The following is a 17,236-nucleotide window of genomic DNA, read 5'->3' as shown; positions in this document are numbered from 1 at the left end:
ACCACCAATTTATACCATAGACAAAAATGAACTCAAAAAGAATAAAAGACTTAAAAACCATAAAACCATAAATATCCTAGGAGAAACCATAGTCAGAAAAATCTCAGACATCTCTCATAGCAATATTTTTGCAACTACATCTCCTAGGGCAAGGCAAACAAAGGAAAAATAAAACAAGTGGGACTATATTAAACTAAAATGTTTCTGCACAGCAAATGAAACCATCAACAAAATGAAAAGGGAACCCACTGTATGGGAGAACATCTTTGGCAATGATACATCTGATAAGGGGTTAATTTCCAAAATACTAGGTGTCCCCCAAAAGTGCATAAACACCTTAACAACTGAAAGCTGAATTTTGAAAATGAAATGTATTTTAATAATAACTGCCTTTATAATTATTCAAAGTGTGTATACACATTTTGGGACACCCTATATATAAAGAACTTATAAAACTCAATACTAGGAAAATAAACAATCCAATTAAAAAATGGGCAAGGGACCTGGATTGACATTTCTCCAAAGGGGACATAAAGATGGCCAATTGGCATATAAAAGTGCTCAACATCACTAATCATCAGAGAAATGTAAATTAAAACCACAATAAGATATCACCTCACACCTGTCAGAATGGCTATCATCAATAAATCAACAAAGTGCTGGCCTGGATGTGAAGAAAAGGGAACCCTCATGCATTGTTGGTGGGAATGCAAACTGGTACAGCCACTGTGGAAAACAGTATGAAGTTTCCACAAAAAGTTAAAAATGGAACTGCCTTTTGAACCAGCGACCCCATTTCTGGGAATATATCCTAAGAATCCCTAAATATCTATCAGAAAGCATATATACACCCTTATGTTCATAGCAGCATTATTTACAATAGCCCAAGTGCCCATCAGTAGAGGAGTGGATAAAAAAGCTGTGGTACATTTACACAATGGGATGCTATGCTGCTGAAAAAAAGGAACTCTTACCTTTTGTTACAGCATGGATGGACCTGGAGAGCATTATGCTAAGTGAAATTTTCCAAACTCAGAAATACACACACCATGTGATCTCACTCATATGTGGAAGCTAATGATCAAATTAAGACAAATTAGAGCCAGAGGAATGGATACATAGAACTGATAGAGGTCATGGGGGTTGGGGGGAAGACTGGATGAAAGAAGGTGAAGAAAATAGCCAAAGAAATGTATGCATAGCCCATGGAAACAAACAACAGTGTGGTGATGACCAGAGGGAGTGGTGGCTAGGGCTGGGTGGAGGTAGGTAAAGGAGAAGGGGTTGGGGAACATCGATAATGGTGTCAACAATAAAAAAAAAATTAAAAATAATATTTTTATTTTATGAATGTATAAAAATACTCTAAAGGTATCAGATTATTCAAAACTAGAGGCCCAATGCATGAAATTCGTGCATGAGTAGGCCTTCCTTCCCCTGGCTGCTGGCACCAGCTTCCCTCTGGTACCCGGGACCCGGACTTGCCTCACAGCCCTGGCTTTGTCCGGAAGGTTGTCTGGAAGGACATCCAGTCTAATTAGCATATTACCCTTTTATTATTAAAGATGGCCATTTCTTGGAGTTATGATAAGTCAAGATTCATTTAAAAATATATGCTGTTTTAGAATAAATGTAAATGTAGAAGAAAAATATCACCTATATTTATAAGAAAAACAGTTCCTTTTTATCACATTGCTTAGTATTATTTGATTCCTGATTAAAAATTGCATATAGAAATACTGAAAAATATACTGTATAAAGAATAAAATAACTGATATTTTCATGAAAAAATACATTTCTAATCAATAACTCCAAGATAAAATGGATGAGATTACCATTACCCATTATTTTTACCATTTTCTATGATGTAAATATGCTATCCTTGTAATTAGTAAAATAATAAGTAAGCCAATTAAAAGTAGGTATTGAGAACCTATTTTATCTTAGTCACTGAAGTTGTAGGGAAAAGAGGAGCAGGCTATAAAAATGAATAAGTTGTAGCATTCTCATCAAGAAATTACTGTACACCAACATTGATGGTGTAGGGGAAATGTGAGTCCAATCCTCCTGTGAGTCCAATCCTCCAAAGCAGGCATGAAAAGCTGGAAGTCTCAATATTTTAATGGACTCAGGGCAAATGCAGAGATGAGGGCCTCTGTCTGTGGGGAAAATTACACAAATATTTTATACAATCAATTTCTATATCAATAAGATGTAAAAGCTGAGGACAATTATGTTAAGTTATAAATCTGTGAATTTTTTCTAAAAAAATTACTTAGAAATTAAATATGCGTTCTGCTTTTGATATAAATCTAGATCTTAAATTGGTGTCCTTGGATAGACCACAGGAGTCCAAGACGCTGAAATTGTATGCAAAATATTGTTTTAAATGGTGAGAAAGTAACCAGCTTCCAGCATATACTCTAAGAAAACCCTAAAGTAGTGTTTATCACCATGTGGACTACTGACCACCTGCAACTGAATGTGTTGTATTTAGAGATTTTCTCCAACTGAATGAAGATTTCTGGAGAATGAACCTGAGGTTATGCATTACCAATGAGCTGAAAAATTATTGATCCAGAAGAATTAAGGGCTATACTTTCTCTAAGCTCTCCTTTTAATGTTTAGTTGTTTTAATCAAACCTCAAGCCAGAGCTGGAAAGGAAATAATACAAAAATTAGATCCCTGGTGAATCCTATTTTAATATGGGTCAAATATGTATCCAGAAACTTTTGGCAGAGTTTCTAATTTCATGTTACAATTGATCAAATCAGATTAATAAAATGAGTGGAAATCTGGATCCTCTTGGAAATGAACCCATAGAAGCACTCCTGATAAATAAATTGAGTATCTATAGAGTTCAAAAAGCATAGGGGTTTTGTGTGCCATAAACTTGGAAAATGTGATGTATGACTAATTTTACGTTCCAGTTGTTTAGTAACACCACAGGAATGTGCTCCCATATTCCACCCATCTGTGGTGTTATTTTAACCTAAAAATTTGAGAAATTAATAGAACTCTGGACCAAGCTAAGTACTAGACTGTCAATCCATTTCCTCTTTTTGTTTCCCCTTTGCAATGAGAGGCATGCCTTATACTTTTCATGAGAAACAAAGACATATTAAGGACATGTGTACTCCAATTATGCTAGTGATTCCTATATTATGGGTCCCTGTTCTTGAAGCTATTTGATTTCACTTTTAGAATGGGAATGTTTGTTTGTTTTTAAAAAAGTAACAACCTCAAGTTTCAGGAAATATTCTGCTTCAAGTTATTCATAGCAGTAAAATACATATTTTTGAATGATATATTTTAATAAAATAGGATAACATAGGATGAATCAAATGGATAAGGAAGTTTGGGATTTTAAAGACAAACTCCTTGCCTCAAGCATCAATCACTCTCTTAGTAGATGGCATATCTAACCTTGTGTTACAATCTTGATGGGAATATCTGAGTGATCTGATAATGCCCATGTTCTTGTAATAATATGTTTAACTCCTGGCAATGCTGACTCTTCCCTTTATCTTTTGATATGACTAAGTGTATATTATGGTGTCATAGTGTTGAGGTGAGGAAAATGTCATGCTTGGTCATACTACAACTAGAACCATGACTATCTCCAATGAATGAATTGTTTCCCCATTGTCCTACAGTTGGCCAGGAAATAAGAATACTGATCCAACTTGTTAAAAAGTTGATGATACTTTTGAGTTCATTTCTCCAGTTCATTTGCTTTTTCATTAAGCACCCTATATTTATGTCTTTGTTATTTCACTAGGAATCATAACTGTTTGGATCATTCTATTTATCTTTCTTCCCTCATCTTTAGTCATTTACCAAAACCAAAAATATATTACCAGGTGCTGGAAAATCGGAGATTCATTTACTCTTGATGAAGATTATGGGAAAGGAGGAGGCTCTAATAGATGCAAAAGTGGTTTTATTCTAGCCTTGTGACCCCATTTCATTTAAACTTTTCTTCTTTTTGGATCTTTAAGCTCCTGTATCAGACATAAAAACAACCATGACTAGTTTGCATTTTGTGAGTGAGTTTGAGTATTAGCATATGTCCTTCTAAATCTGCTCCCATTCTCTTTTGAATATTATAAGATATTTTAATTCTCTAACTGGGAGAGACAAATACAGCTAGATATTACCCAATGTACCAAGATTTAGGGAGACAAATTTACAGCAGAAATCATCTAGCATTTAAGATGAGTAAATTCACATTCTTGTATTTCCTTCAACTTTTCGTACCAGGTATTTACCCCTCCCCATTTCAATTAGCTATAAAGATAGTATAACCGCAAAACTGATTAACATACATTTTATTCTATAATCATGTTTAGTATGTGTTCATGGTATGTGATAAATAAATTGTTCTTTTTTGGTGTGTTGTTATTTTTAATCCTCACCTGAGGATATTTTTCCATTGATTTTTAGAGAGAGTGGAAGGGAGAAAGGGGGAGACAGATAGAGAGAAGGAGAAACATCAATGTGACAGAGATATCTCCATTGGTTGCCTCCTTTCCGCTCCCTAAGTGGGTGGAAGATCAAACCTGCAACCCAGGCATGTGCCCTTGACCAGGAATCAAACCTGAAACCCATGGGTGAACTGTCAATACTCTAACCACTTAAAAACACTGGCTAAGACAAGTTTTTATTTTTTATTTATTTATTTATTTTTTATTTTATTTAATTTCTTTATTGATTAAGGTGTCACATATTTGTCCTCATCCCCCCATTCCCATCCCACACCCCTCCCCACGGATGCCCCAACCTCCTGTTGAACTTAACCATTGGATAGGCTCATATGCATGCACACAAGTCCTTTGGTTGATCTGTCCCCCCTCCCCCCCCCCTCCCCTATCCTCCCTCTGAGGCCCAATAGTCCGATCGATGCCTCCTTGTTTCTGGTTCTGTTCTTGTTCAACAGTCTATGTTGTTCATCATTTCCCCTAGATGAGCGAGATCATGTGTCCCTAGAGATATACTTATAAGAACTGAATGTGAGACGAGCAATAATAGTTATGCTGACAGGCAAATGAATCAGTCTGTAGTGAGTTTCTTTCTGGACCAACAGTTCTTTTGAGACCCAATTTCAATGTCCACCAGTTCCTTATGTGTACATGTCAGCACTGACCCCTCAGCTCTGGATGGTGGACAAATGGTGGTAATGCAGGTCCGACTCCCTCTGGTTTGGTCTCGGCTGGACCCAGGGGCACGGCTTCACCCGGATTCAGGGGCACGTGGCCTCACCTGGACCCGGGACCCAGCCTTACCCGGATCCAGGGGCACATGGCCTCACCCGGACCCAGGATTCAGCTTCACCCGGACCCAGGGGCGCATGGCCTCACCCGAACCCGGGTCTCAGCGGGGTTTCGTCTTCTTGATCCCAATTCCTGTTGGTCAATTCCCTCTCAGCAATTCCTTCGGCCATTTTCTCAGAGCTCCAGGGCGGCTGCCGCAGAACTCGTTGGGCAGCGGGCTCGGCGAAGCTCCGGTGTGCCCGGTGCACGGCGGCGGGCTGGTCTGGTGTTGCTGCATTGGCCCTTGGGTCTGCAGCGGTGGCCAGTCGCTGAGCATGCACACCTGGCCGCTTCCAGGGTGTTGAGATTCTTGAAGGACTCGAAGGTCAGCAAGCGCGGAGTCTCCCAACCCATGTCTCCCAGGGGCTCGTCTGTCCGTGCTTGGCAGCGAGTGGAGCCATCCCCTCAGCCGGAGACCGCTGGGGGAACTGCGCCGAGCATGTTCCAGGCCGCCATTGTGTCTCCTGAGCCGTAGTTCTTAAAGTGTGGACTTTGGGTCACCGGCATCAGCATCATCCCGCGTACCCCTCTCTTTTATTCTAGTTGTAGAGCATCTGCTCAGCCAGCCCTCCAGTGGTTCTGGATGGTGTAAGACAAGTTTTTAAAAAGATAAACATTTTCCTTTAAAGGTATCATTTTAAACTACTGTTGCATTCTCAAATATTATTTAAGTATTGAGAGCATTTGGAAAACAGAGAAAAAAATTTAATTTTACAGTGACAGACAATAAAAAATAGGATTTCATGTATAGAAAATCACTTTGTAGGCAATTTTTTTAATGTTATTATATTTCTTAAAAATACTAATCCAATTTGTTGAATACAATATCTGGATATCCAATAATCCTATATTCGTGTTTGGAATTTTCTCTAATATTTTGATAATATATTTCTAATGGGAAAGTCAGAACATGCACTTTTTTAAAGCCCTCATAATTGAATAGTACATTTTTATTATAAATATAGGTAGGAAAAAACCTGTAAAAGCATATAAACCTAAGCAAAATCAGTTCCTTACTAGAAAATGATTATCTGGGCATTCAAACTCAGTGGGCTTATAATTGGTTGATTGGGATCCAAAATGTAATGTCAATTGAGTCATCACTTCATTAAACTGCAATGCAATCCTCTAATAATGCTCATTAATGTTAGAATGGACCTTTTAAATTACAAAGTGTTTTGTCAATATTAACCCATCTTCCTATCACCATGAAAACTTAATTGAGTTACTGTTTATATTTCCATTTTACAGAGAGAGGGAGTGTAGGAGAAGGGAGGGAGGGAGAGAGGAGAAAGAGAGGGAGAGAATGAGGGTGAAGGAGGAAGGGAGAGAGAGAATATGATCATGCAAAGTAGTCAGATAGTCAGGAAGAAAGTAAAAGGTCATTAATAGCATTGAAAAGACTAATAAACAGGGTTAAAATACCTCCGTTTAGTGGTCCATTCAAACTCCCATTATATTAGGACACTGGAGAAGCTTTATAAGTTAGGATTCTGGGGATGTTTACTCGTTCCAGGGATATTATATGGGATAGGTATATAGGAACAGAGCTTAAGCCAAGGCAGAGGTAGGCTCATTTGCATGCCACCACATCCCCTTGGAGAAATCCACATGGTAATAATACTATATCTTTCTTGCATGGTGTAGAGAAGTTCACATCATGCTTTTGTATATATTATATTACGTTACATTATATTATATTATATTATATTATATTATATTATATTATATTATACTAGAGGTCCAGTGCACAAATTCGTGCACCAGTGGTGTCCCTTGGCCAGGCCTGTGGGATCAAGCCAAACTGGCTCTCTGACATCCCCCGAGGGGTCCCAGATTGTGAGAGGGTGCAGGTTAGGCCAAGGGACCCCACTGGTGCAAGATCAGGGCCTGAGAGGGACTGTAGGAGGACTTTAGGGTGTGTCCAGCCTGTCTTGCTCAGTCCCGATTGGCCAGATCCCAGCAGCAAGCTAACCTACCGGTCGGCACATCTACCACCTGGTGGCCAGTGCACATCATAGCAACTGGTCGATTGGTCGACTGTATGCCCCCTGGTGGTCAGTGCATGTCATAGCAAGTGGTTGAGTGGCCTTAGCATATGATTAGCATATTACGTTTTAATTGGTTAAATGGACAACCAGACGACTGGACATTTAGCATATTAGGCTTTTATTATATAGGATTATTTCATCATCACAATGAATAAAGTACTTGAATTCCTCCTACTATGGTCAGAAAGCTCAGATAGAAAGGACAGCATTTACACACAATATAATTTAGAAAGAAATAAAGATTGTTGAAACATTGATGTTAAAAACAATCTGTCAATTACTGGATTCTAATCAGTTTTATGATGCAATGTGATTATAATATCACTGTGTATGTAGGTATAACTCAAGAATTATTGTCCTGTATATAAGTTGCCTATATCTTCCTTGAAAACAATCATAACAGCCCAAATTTAGAATGTATCATGTACTACTCAATGCCAATATTTCTGTATGGATGGTTACCATCCAAGTGTGTGGATTTTATTCATTATACCAGATGTTCAATCTATATTCTTTGCATGATACTAAATCTATATATTAAATTAGCCAAATTAACCCAAATCATGATTATACCTTGAGACAGGTAGATTTTCTCAGCTGGTTCTTCATAAAAGAACTGTGGTGTATAATAGGGTTTAGCAAATGTGTGACACACACCCAAGGGCAGATTTGTATGGAAATTTGGCAGAGGGTTGAAAGAGAAAGTAAATAGTTAATTTATTTTGTTATTACAATGACAAAAAAATAATAGAATGACTCATTTTTTATTTTATTTTTTGTACAGAGTAGCAGTTCAGAGCCTTTTAATGTTTGACTAAAGCAAGAGTATTTACTACTGTGGGGAAAGAAACTTCTTGTATTGAAGTTTGAAATTCTAATTTTTTAAGAGTGCAAAATAGTGATTCATTTAGATGGTCATGTTGGGTGTCAGGGTTCTTTAATGTCTAATCATCTGAATTCCTTGGGTTTCAAAAACTAAAATGGAAGACATGTAGAGAAGACTGCTCACAATTTGTTTCTCAGTTAGAAAACAAAATTTCTCTTACACTTTCTCTTCTCTGATTTTTCTCTTTTTAATACACACACCCTCCTATGTACCTAGGTTCTTTTATTAGAATGAAGAGTAACTTATCAGACTGATCACTAAGCAAGAAATTATATTTTTGTGTATATTTTGTAATATACATTACAGTATCTCCTTTTGGACCAGATTACAGCTGGGGTCAATCAAGCAAGGATACTTGCCTTTGACACCTAAATATAAGAATAATTAAAGTAGAAAGAATATAAACCAGCTGGATTAGCAATATCTGGATGGCAGGCATGAATACCGTTACTCATTTTATGACATTAATTTGAGCCAGGATATATCTTCAACACCCAGGGAAAGTATTAGGTTTTGGTGAGGGTTTTGGTTAGGCATAAACCACTAAGATTTCCCTGACTATCCTAATGCTCTAAAAACATGAACCCACATTCATTGGGAGTAAATAGTAAAATAATAGAAAACACTTATGTAGCTTTTACTAGAGACAAGATATTATTTGAAGCACACCATACACATTTTCTCATTGAATGTTTACTAGTCTTTGAGGTGGGCACCTTTATCTATCCACATTTTTGGTATAAAGAAACTGTGACATAGAAAGGTTAACTAACCTATTACCATTAAGATAGGTCCCATACCACAATGTGAATCCTTAATGAGTTCTGCCCTACCATGTGGTAAACTATCTTTTGCATTGATAGCTTGGCACCTAGGACCAATGCAAGCCTAGGAACAATCTCCTCTTTTGCCTTATCCACTTAAGTCCAATATACTACAGCCTCAGATTTTAATACTATAATGACAGGGAAAGGCCAATTCAGAGCATGGTAGCAATAAGAAACTGAAACTTATGAGAAGAGTAATAGGAAAAAAAAATTGCTCCAATTCTTAGAAACATTTACCCTGGGCCTTTTTAAGCCTGAGCACTTCTAGCCATCTGAGCTAGGCAAAGGGAGAAAGACAGAGAAGGAAAGAGAGAAACTATATCTGAGATTTTGCTACAATATTTGCTTCCATGTAATCCAGGCTTTTCAGGACAGCTTCCAAGTAAGAACATACTTTAGGTGCTTCTGACTTAATCAGCTGTGGTGGGGGGTGGGAGGGAGTCAAAATAGATAGCAAAGGACTGACTCAAACAGAAAAAGGGAATTAACTCCTCTAGTCTAGTAGATTCAAAGACACTGCAAAAGAAAAAATGCCAGGGTCAAGTAGCCATAGCTCTATGCATTTATAGGCCCATAATCCTAGTTGATAACACATTCTCATAATACTACTGTCATTTATAAGCTAAAATTCATGATTCTAGTGTACATCAGATAGAGGTTCCATGATCATAGATAGGAAGGGACTTAATTCAGATGAGATCATGCTGACATGGACAATTCAAGATCCCAGCCACTTAATGATTTGCCTCTAGGTAATGCAGTGTCCTCCCCAAAGCAGTATTCCAGTCTGAAATTGTCTGGAACAATTGTTAATATCACATTCAATTTAGCCTTTTTATACCCAACCATCCTTACTCAGTTTTAGATATAAAATTATTTAATTCAAAGTCAGTTATTAAATTCCTATTGCATACCTAAGGTTCTGTTAAGTGCTAGGTTCAGAGATTTCACTCAATAATGTGAGTCTGTTGGGAACAACTGTGCTAATGTTGTTCCCTGGCCTGAACTGATCAGAAAGGTTGTCTGCATTGCAAAACCGTTATTCAAGTTCAAAGTCATATTGGTATGCTTCCAAATCCTCCAAGTATAAGTTTTTGGTATTCTGTGCTCAGTTTGCTCAAGTTTACTGTGACTCCTAAGAAAGTTGTTCCAGTTCAAACACAATGTCTCTTGGTATTAAAGTAGTATTTTCACAAAGCATTATCAAATTCCAAATGGATACTGTGGACAAATGCTATAGTGATTCCATTAGTATGTAAAGTCTTTGTGGGCAGCCCCAGAGTGCTCTGTAATTTCATCATAGGATAGTCACATGGAGAGTTTCACAGTATAACACATGCCATTGCTTGGAAAAGAAAATGACTTAAAGGACCTTTTGAAGTCTCTTCCTCCAGTGATCTAAAAGAAATCTTGATCTGGTAACGTTTGCTTCTTGGTACAAAAATTATAGATCTGGTCTGTTCTGTGGGTATTATATGTGACTTAGGCTTCCCCTGGAATGAGGATCAAGGTGAGGCTGATAAAACAACAGCAAAAGTAAACTAAAACAGACAAAAATGTTAGAATTCAAAATGTCAGAGCAGGAAGACACTGAAACCAACTCCTCCCACAGACACAACAAATTTACAGCTACATATGGAATAATTTTCTTCTGAAAAGGACACAAATCAAATCAAATTAGATGAACAGCACCTCCATAACAAAAGATAAGACACATCAAGACCAGTAAGGAAGGCTGAAACTTGATCTGGATGGGATTGGAACTCCACACCAGGTGCAGTGTCCCACAAGTGGGAAGGGATTCCAAAAATACAAAGCTTTCTCTAGAAGAGTGAAAGGAGTGTTTTACATCAGGCTCCCTAACCCCTGGGTCTGGCACCAGGAAGGCAAGGGCCCAAAATGTCTGGTTTTGAAAATCAATTGGGACTAAGCCCCAGAGAACCACAGAACTGTATGGAATGGAGAGCTCACTCCTAAAGGGCTTGCATGCAGACCCACTCACCCTGAGATCCAGCACAAAATCAATAGTTTGAAAACACCTACCAGGGGTCCTCAAACTTTTTAAACAGGGGGCCAGTTCACTGTCCCTCAGACTGTTGGAGGGCCGGACTATAGTTTAAAAAAAAAACAACAAAAAACTATGAACAAATTCCTATGCACATTGCACATATCTTATTTTGAAGTAAAAAAAAACAAAACAGCAAAAACACCCACATGTGGCCCGTGGGCCGTAGTTTGAGGATGCCTGACCTAGACCATAAGTGAGGGTGACACACTAATCCCTAAAAGAAGCTGCTGAAGAGACAGGAATCTGTTGTGCCTTTCTCTAATGACATGTATACAGGTGGGTGTCATTTTTGCCATCTCATTCTAATTTGCTGGTAAACAGAGCTGGTAGATGCCATTTTTTGTGGCTTCCCTCTAGTCTGTTAGCACCAGTAGGTGTACCCTGTGCTCTGCATAGCCCACCCTGCCCAACAGCCAAAAGCCCACTCTTAAAGAAATAGTCACCCTGTGATCCAGCACAAAAGCAACAATTGAAAAATGCCTACACAAGAAGTGAGGAAAACACACTTACCAAGCCTAAAGAGGCTGCGGAAGAGGCAGGAACCTGCAGAGACTTTCTTTGGTGATGGAATCATTGGTAGACACCATTTTTGCAATACATTCTATATTGCTGGTGAGGAAGCTGGCAGGTGCGATTTTCTGTGTCCTCTGTCTGCACTGCTAGCACAGATGGGCGTGTTTCATGCCTTACCCATCCTGCACAGCAACTCGGAACCTGTTCTTAAAGACTGCCATACAGACCTACTTGACCAAAGAACCAATGCAAAAGCAACAGTTTAAAAAGTGCCTAGACCATAAGTGAGGGAGATCAACTAATTAATCCTAAAGTGGCTGTCAGAAAGACAAACTGGCAGCAATTACCTGAGGACAAAAATGGCAGGTGCCAATTTTACAATATCATTTTAACTTGCTGGTGATGAAGCTGGAGGGCACCATATTTAGTCCCCTCTGTCTAGACCACTAATGCTATGGGATATGCCCCTGCCCTCCTCACCCTGTATAGCAGTCCTGTCACAACTGAGATAGGGGAAAGCATAATGCCTTGCTCACATTACACAACAGCTGCTTTATGGCTGGGCTGGGCTAGACCCCCACACAGTTTGATTACAAAATGGGCAGAGGACCCAAACAACATTTTTCTTAGAGGACATAGAGAGGGCAAATGGGCACGTGAAAAATTCTCCTTGTCACTAATCATCAGGGCAATGTAAACCAAAACAACAATAGGAAATCACCTCACTCCTGTCGGAATAGCTATTATAAGAAAGACAAAAAATAACAAATCTTGGTAAGGATGTGGAGGAAAGGAAACTCTAGTGCACTGTTGGTAATACAAATTGATAGAGCCACTATGAAAAACATTATGGAGTTTCTCAAAAAATTGAAGTATAACTACCATATGAACCAGCAATTCTATGTCTGGGCATTTATCCAAAGAAAATAGACACACTAATTGAAAAAGATATATACACCCCAATGTTCATTGCAGCACTAGTTACAGTAGTCAAAATATCACAGCCACCTAAATGTCTATTGGTAATTTTACTAAGTAGTTCAAAGTTAATTATGTCAGACATTCTTTGGTTTCTTATTTTAGGGATATGCCCCTGCAAAGTCCTAACTAGTCACATGCCAAATATCCAGGGCTCAGATATGAGTATGCCAGTAGCCAGCATTTAAGAACAGAAATTAAAGAAAACTATGTCCAGTGACAAAACTGCAAAAATTAGTTTGGGAGTGTTCATTTTATTTCTCAAAGACATTGACATAAGGTAAAAGATAGCTTGGTGTCAAGAAGTTGATGTTAAGGATGAATGAATGTAGGGCACCATTGGATTATCCATAGTCAAGTGTAAAGTCAACATATCTGAACATCTAGAATAATAATAAAAAATCACTTCATAGGCTCAATATTAGAATCACCAGACTCTACACCAAGCTAATTAATGAATTAAATGGTTAGGGTCAAGTATGAGTTTTTTAAAGCTTTTTAACACATATTTTAATGATGAACCATGGTTGAGGAACTCCATTACAGATCAGTGCTTATCAAAATTTAATGTGCACATGAATCACCTTAGAATCCCATTAAAATGTAAATTTTGATTCAGTAGGTCTGAGATGAGGCCAAAGAGTCTGCAGTTTCTAACAAGCTCTCGGCTGATGGTGATAATGTTGGTTGTGGGCCACAATGGGTAAGCATGTAAATAAAATGAGAAGTGAAGAAAGAAGAAGAGATATTTCATGTGTGTATGAGACAGCAGAGAGATGTTGAATAAATACAAGGGCAATCTTTTGAGTTCTTGATGTAAATTGAAAACAGGAGAAGGCCTTCATGACTTTGTTCCATTTAAGCTTTAGCTCATAATGGTAGCACATGCAAAGGGACTATTAAATTCTTGAGCAGCTGTTTAAAACTGCTATGTACTAGAAAATCCTCTTGGTCAGAGCTTTGCAGGATTCCTTCTTGAAAAAAATTTAACCATTTATATCATAAAAATAGCAAATAATCACAACCAGAACATATGAATAGCAGGTTTCCTCAATGGCCAGAAACACAACTATTTTAAAGTCAGTGAGCACTAATTTTTAATGTTTCCTTAAATTTGCTATAAAAATGAAGAGACAAAAAGACATGTTTTTGAAAAATAGAAAGAAAACCCATTTTTAACAAGGTATCGAAATTTAATACAAAACATACCTCTGAAAAATGACAGTCCTTGGCATTCATCCCCCTTACTCTGCAACTTTAGGTAAATTACTTAAAACTACTCTCAGGAGGAAACAAAAGGAGAGAAAAGATATTTTGGGTGTTAGTTTATAACAATGCAGACATTTAAATATTTTATAGAAACTCTTTATAACCCTTATCTCTGGGGACAGGTATAAAACCTGCAATATTGGCTGGACATGTTCTATCTCTCCTTTACTGTATATAGTTATATTTTTGGAAACCTCACTCAGTATCTTTTTGAGCTATGTGCCTACCTGCTTCAGGCATATAGTTCATCAAACATGGAGCCATGGCTTCATATGAACCACATTACTGATATCTAAAATCTGTTTTGAGATTCTACTTCTTGGCTCAGCAGCTGTCAGCATGCATTTGATCAATCTGACCAAAGAAAACGAGAAGGATGCTGGGAGAGCATGCTCCTAGGGCACTGCTGCCTGGCACTAAATAGCATACACCAAAATCAAGGCATGCACAACTGCACAACCCGCCACCAGGCCCTCCACTGCAGCCTCAGGCCCCACGCACCTCAACACCTAGATCGTTCAGTTAGATCAAAAATGGGGAGACAGAAGAACAACCCCCAAAGGAAAGAAAAGGAGGAATCACCAGAAAATGAACTAAATAAAATGGAGGCATGAAATCTGTCAGAAAAAGAATGCAGAATAATGGTCATACAGTTCAAAAACCGGATGGATGAGAAAATCAACAACCTATGTAAAAACCAAGAAGAAATAAAAAGTGATATAGCTACAATAATAATAATAATAATAATAATAATAATAACAACAATAAACTATGAAAGCTTTCAACAGTAGATTAGGAGAAGCAGAGGAACAAATTAGTGAATTAGAAGATAGGGAAACAATACACACCTAATCTGAGTTGTAATTGGATATAAAAATCAAAAGACAGGAGGAGAGCCCAAGGGAGCTTTGGGACAATATGAAATGAAGCAACATACATATAATAGGGGTGCCAGAACAAAAAGAAGAAGAGCAAGGGCTAGAAAACCTATTCAAAGAAATATGTCAGAAAACTTCCCAGATTTGGGGAAGAAAAAGAGTCACACAAGCACAGAGAATCCCAAAGAAGATGAACCCAAAAAGACCCATACCAAGACATGTCATAATTACAATGGAAAACATTAACAACAAAGAGAGAGTCCTAAAGGCTGCAAGAGAGAGACAGAAAGTTACCTACAAGGGATCTCCCATTAGATTTTCAAATTATTTCTCAACAGAAACACATCAGGCCAGGAAGGAATTGAAGGAAGTATACAGAGTGATACAAAATAAGGGACTGAACCCAAGAATACTCTATCCAGCAAGGCTATAATTCAAAATTGAATGTGGAATAAGAAGCTTCACAGACAAAAAAGCTTAGGGAGTTTATCACTACCAAGTCAGCAATGCAAGAAATGCTAAAGGGACAATTGTAAAAAGAAAAAAAATATATATATAAAAGGGGGAAGAAGTAACAAAAGCAAAAAAATAAAAATAGCTACAAACAAGTACCTATCAATAATAACTTTAAATGGAAATGGACTAAATGCTCCTATCAAAAGAAAAGTGAGTGGCTGAATGTATAAGAAAACATAACCCATATATTTGCTGTCTATAAGAGACCCACCTCTGAACAAGAGATTCACATAGACTGAAAGTGAAGAGATGGAAAAATATCTTTCAGACAAATGGAAATGAAAAACAAACAGCATTAGCAATACTTATTTCTGACAAAATAGACTTCAAAGTGAAGGCCATAACAAGAGATAAGGAAGGCCACTTCATAGTACTAAAGGGATTGATACAACAAGAGGATATAACTCTGGTAAACATATATGCACCCAATGCAGGAGCACCCAAATACATAAAAAAAGGCTTGCCATACTAGCAGTCAGCAGCTGTGCATTGATGTAGGTTGCCCAGGACCAAACCAGAGGGTCGGACCTGCATTGCCACCATTTGTCCACCATTCAGAACTGAAATATCATTGCTGACATGTACACATAAGGAACTGTTCAACATTGAAATTGGGACTCAAAAGAACTGTTGGCCCAGAATGAAACTCACTACAGACTGATTCATTTGCCTCCCAGCATAACCATTATTGCTTGTCTCATTTTCGGTTCTTATAAGTGTATTTCTTGTATCACATGATCTCACTCATCTAGGGGAAATAATGAACAACATAAACTGATGAACAAAAACAGACCCGGAGACAGGGAAGCATTGATAAGACTGTCAAACCTCAGAGGGAAGGTAGGGGAAGGTGGGGGAAAGGGGGAGAGATAAACTAAAGGACTTATATGCATGCATATAAGCCTAACCAGTGGTCATGGACAACAGGGGGGTTGCGGGCATATGTGGGGAGGGGTTGGGGATGGGAATGGGGCAATGAGGACAAATATGTAATACCTTAATCAATAAAGAAATTAAAACAAAAAAAACTCCTTGAAGATATCAAGGGAGAGATCCACAGCAATATGATCATAGTAGGGGACTTTAATACCCCACTGACATCACTGGATAAATCCACTAGACCAGCAGTTGCCAACCTTTCAGACCTCACGGACCACCAGTGGTACATGGACCACTGGTTGGTGACCACTGCAACAAAGGTTTCTTTAAATCAGCATTCGCCAACCTTCCAGACCTCAAAGACCACCAGTGGTCTGTTGTTCTTGGGGGTTGTTCTTCTGTCTCCCCATTTTTGATCCAAATACAACCTTCCAAAACTCAATCTGCAGACCACTGGTTGGTGACTGCTGCTCTAGACAAAATGTCAGCAAAGAAACAGCTATCCCAAATGACTCACTAGATCAGATGGACCTAATTGACATCTTCAGAACATTTCATCCTACATCTACAGAATACACATTTTTTCAAGTGCACATGGGAAATTTTCAAAGATAGATCACATATTGGATCACAGACAAAGCCTCTCCAAATTCAAGAAGATTGAAATCATATCAAGCATCTTCTCACACCACAATATTAGGCATCGACTACAATAAAAACAACCAAGAAAATCCAAACACTTGGAGACTGAATAGCATGCTATTAAATAATGATTTGAATAGCATGCTATTAAATAATGATTTGGTTACCAAAGAGATCAAATAATTAATTAAAAACATCCTGGAAACAAATGACAATGATAACACAACAATCCAAAACCTATGGGACACAGTGAAAACAGTCCTGAGAGGGAAGTTCATAGCATTACAGAACTACCTCAAAACAAAATAAGACAAAACAAAACAAACCAAAAGCAAGGAAAATAGTAATAAATTATCTAACTCTGCAACTTAAAGAAATAGAAAAAGAGCAACAAGAAAAGCCCAGAGTGAGCAGAA

The sequence above is a fragment of the Eptesicus fuscus genome, chromosome 1 (genome assembly GCF_027574615.1).
Source record: "Eptesicus fuscus isolate TK198812 chromosome 1, DD_ASM_mEF_20220401, whole genome shotgun sequence".
In the NCBI taxonomy this organism is placed as follows: Eukaryota; Metazoa; Chordata; class Mammalia; order Chiroptera; family Vespertilionidae; genus Eptesicus; species Eptesicus fuscus.
This window is presented reverse-complemented; position numbering follows the sequence as displayed.